This window comes from Rhincodon typus, chromosome 11, assembly GCF_021869965.1.
Source record: "Rhincodon typus isolate 14 chromosome 11, sRhiTyp1.1, whole genome shotgun sequence".
Classification (NCBI taxonomy): domain Eukaryota; kingdom Metazoa; phylum Chordata; class Chondrichthyes; order Orectolobiformes; family Rhincodontidae; genus Rhincodon; species Rhincodon typus.
The window spans coordinates 62,511,559-62,515,659 of NC_063342.1; positions in this window are offsets into that span (position 1 = coordinate 62,511,559).

Below are 4,101 nucleotides of genomic sequence, written 5' to 3' on the forward strand. Positions count from 1 at the left end.
ATCAATGAAAAGAATCTCAATAATTTGCTATTTAAGCAGCACCAATTAATAGTGAAAAGAAAAACATCATATTTACAATGGTGTCAAAAGATTTGTCAAAGCGTTTCACAGACGTGAAATGCAGTGTACCAAGATCAACCCCCCAAAACAGCAGTTTACTAGAGTATCATTACTTTTCATAGATGCAGTTTAGATTAATGATGATCAGGACACCAGGAGAATTCTAGGGATTCTATGAAATATTATGAAATATGAAACTCAGCCGCTCATCCTAAAATAGTGTCACGGGGCCATTTTCCCATCAAAACCCAAATTTTCAAATGCATAAGCTTCACCAAGGTTCTTTCTTGGAACAATGGCACTGACATAGCAATTCCAAGCAGTCCAAACAATTCTGGAGAATGTCAAAGGCAGAGTTTCTAATTTAAGGGACCACATAATGGGCTACAAGGTTTCATTCAGATTTCTGAGGCTCCATCAAGCACAATATTGGAGGATAGATTTGAAAAGGTTATTCATCAAGTCTCTCACTCACACCTGGAGGTTCTCCTGTGGAGAATGTCTCCAGTGCAGTCATTTTTCACAAGGACAGCCTCTCTAGCCATGGAGAGAAGAGGCTGAGGAACTCCATAATAGAAATGTCATTTCTTCAACCTGGAAACAGTACACCAAGAGGATGAAGGACATCAGCTGTAGGAGAAAGGTGAGTGGTAATAAATTGTTAGGTGCCAACATCCCCACTATGCCTCTCCCCAGCATTCTCCATTCTCTCCAAGCACCTCACAGTCCTACTTCAGCAACGAGAACTCAGACTCACTCTCTGCCTTTGCCTTTTCACACTCATCCTTCACAGTCAATCTCCGCAAATGGTATACTTCTCCTTTCTCAACACAAGACATCAACAACACTGTTATGACCGAGGTAGAGAGATAAACTGATTACTTCCTCAGGTCACTTTTTGACTAGTCACATCAGGTACAGAGCCAGGTGCCTTTAACAAACAAGGAACTCGTTTATTGCAAACAATATTCCCTCAAGCAAAGGTGTAAAGATTATGAACAAAAAAGTTTAAACTGCAAATTTATACAACCTTTCTCAGAAAACAAAACATATACACATACATACTGACACAAACTCTCCAAATCTGTAAAAATATAAAACTCTGCAGAGTAGTATCTTCAAAATACTTTGGCTAAGTAATAATTGCATTCAGAAAAAGGAATTATTCACAGATTATCCAAATGTTGGTCTGTTGCTGAAGTGACTTTGCCCCCAAATTGTTGACACTGAGATTTCATTATGTATCAGGCATGAATAACTGAATTATTTTGATCTGGGAGATATGTTAGCTCTTATAACATGACATATGGGTAACACAGTATTGAAGAATTCAATGAATTTTTATTACAGCATCTGGTATCTACATACGTACATTACAATCACAAGCACTTACATGTCTGGGCTCCATTCAGGTGTATGGCATCATACTTCCTTCAATGTATCATACTGCAACAGGAAAAAAAAGCTCAGGAAGATGGAAACTGAGAACTGTCCACCATTAGATCACATGTCATGATATGGTGATAACATCGCAAGTCCCTTACAGGTATATTTCATATCTGTTGCAAGATATAACACAACAAAAGGGATCATACAGGTGAAGATTGTCTGAATTAAAGGGAAATGACAAGGCAATAGTCCAAGCTAGCAATAAAGATAATGATAATCAATGTATGGCAGCAAGGGACAGCGACTGGAATTTTGAGTGTCCCAGCACAAAGGGTCAGAGCTTAAAAAAAACTGAAGTAATTGCTCTGTATCTGAGTGCCCACAGTATTCCAAACATAAGATAAATTATCAGCTCCAATACAAATTCACATATTTGAACTGATAACCATTACAAAGATGTTGATATAGGAAACCAAAGCCGGGATCTGAATATCCAAGGACATGTCACATTCAACAATACAGAAAGCTGGGACAAGTTGGTGGGTAGCTCTGTTAATTAGAAGGCATTATTACAGTTGTGAGAGATACCTTTAGCTTTGAAGTTCAGGATATAGAATCAGTTTGAGTGATATTAAGAAAAAAATAAGAGGCACAACACTTTAGTGAGATTTATTTATAGGTCAACAAACAATGATGATATAAATCACAATAATAATCTGGAGATTATAGGTGTGAGTAACAAGGTTATTACAGTAAATGTAGGGATTTCAATTTACATATAGACTTGATAAATTTAATTAGTACTAATATTGTGGAGGATGATGCTTGGAATATATGAGAGAGAGTTTCCTAGAACTGTACATTGAGGAACAAACTAACAAATAGGTTATTTTTGATCTAGTATTGTCCTGTGACAAGGGGCTAGTTAATAATCTTGTAAAGGAACCTTTAGGAAATAATGGCCTAAATATGATAGCATTTTTATCTAATTTTGAAAGTGATGGAGTTAGTCAGGAACCAGGATCTTAATGATAAACAAAAGAAACTATAAACCTATGAGGAACAAGTCAGCTATGGTGGTTTAGGAAACTAAATTAAAAGGTCTGATGTTAGACAGGAAAATACTAACATTTAAAAAACAAATATTAATCTTATTACAGTATTGATCTACAGGTTCCAGGCCATATGTAAGCAACTAAATATTTGTTATGATCAAATTAGAGAAGTGAACTGTTCCCCTTCTTATTCGTATGTTGACACTGGTCACAGCAAAGCTTAGATTTAAAAATGGGGGTTGATATTGCCAATTATATACGATTGGTTTTAGCTCAGAATCAGGTCCAAGTTAGCAAAGTTTACTTAGTAACAAATAAAGAACTAGATTATTGCAAACAAATCTTATCTAAGCAAGCGGGTGAAGATTATTAGCAAATGATTTAAAATGTGCAACCACCCTTCTTGGAAAATAAAAAAAAACACAGACACACACTCCAACAAGCTTATCTTCAAAGTATTTTGACCAAGTAACAGTTAGATGCAGATAATTACTTACAGATTGTACTAAATGTCCGTGTTAGCCAAAGTCACCTTTTACACAAGCTGTTGACACTGTGATTTCTTCCTGAATCAGACATGACTGGCTGTGAGGAGACAGTGGTGGTAGATTTTGGATTCTCCTTTGGGAGGTATCAGTTTCAATGAATATTTCTCCCTTTATGTTTGTGGTGATGCTAACTTCCAGTGTTTTCAACTCATAAACCTTGACGAGAAGGGTTTCAGAAAAAGAGAATAGGAAGGAGAAGGAACTCTTGCTTTTCCTGAAATGCATTTATGATCTAGATCTTGGTGTGCAGGAGACAATTTCAAAGTTTGCAGATGAAACAAAACTTCAAAATACTGTAAAATGTGAGAAGGACAGTTTAGAGCTCCACAAGGACAGAGGCATGTTGGTGGAATGGGTGGGTAGTTTTCAATGCAGAAAAGTGTGAGATGATACATTTTTGTCGGAAGAACACTGAAAGACAATATAAAATATGGTGTGGAATTCTAAAGGAGTGCAGCAGCACAGGAATCTTGGTGATTAAGTGTATAGATCATTGAAGGTGACAGGATAGGTAGAGAGAGCAGTAAGTAAAGTATACAGTCTTGGGCTACAGTATCCTTGGCTTTATTGATTGAGGCATAGTGTATGAAAGCAAGGAGGTGAAGTTGAATTTGTACAAAACACTTGTTAGAACTCAGGTGGAATATTGCATACAGTTCAGGATGCCACATTATAGGACGGACGCATATACGTTGGTGAGCATTCAGAAATGATTTACAAGAATGGTTCCAGAAATGAGAAATTTCAGTTGTGAGAATTGATTGAAGAAATTGGAACTGTTCTTCTTGGAGAGAAAAATGGTAAGTGGAGATTTCACAGTGGTTTTCAAAATCATGAGGGAGCTAGATAGAGTAGATATGGAGTAATTGACCCCTCTTCTAAAATAAACAATAACACGAAGACAAAGATTTAAAGTGATTTGCATAAGAAGCAGGGGTAGTGTAAGAGAAAGCATTTTCACTCAGCAAGTTGGATGAACACAGCAGGCCAAGCAGCATCACAGGAGCAGAGAGGCTGACGTTTCGGGCCTAGACCCTTCATCAGAAAAG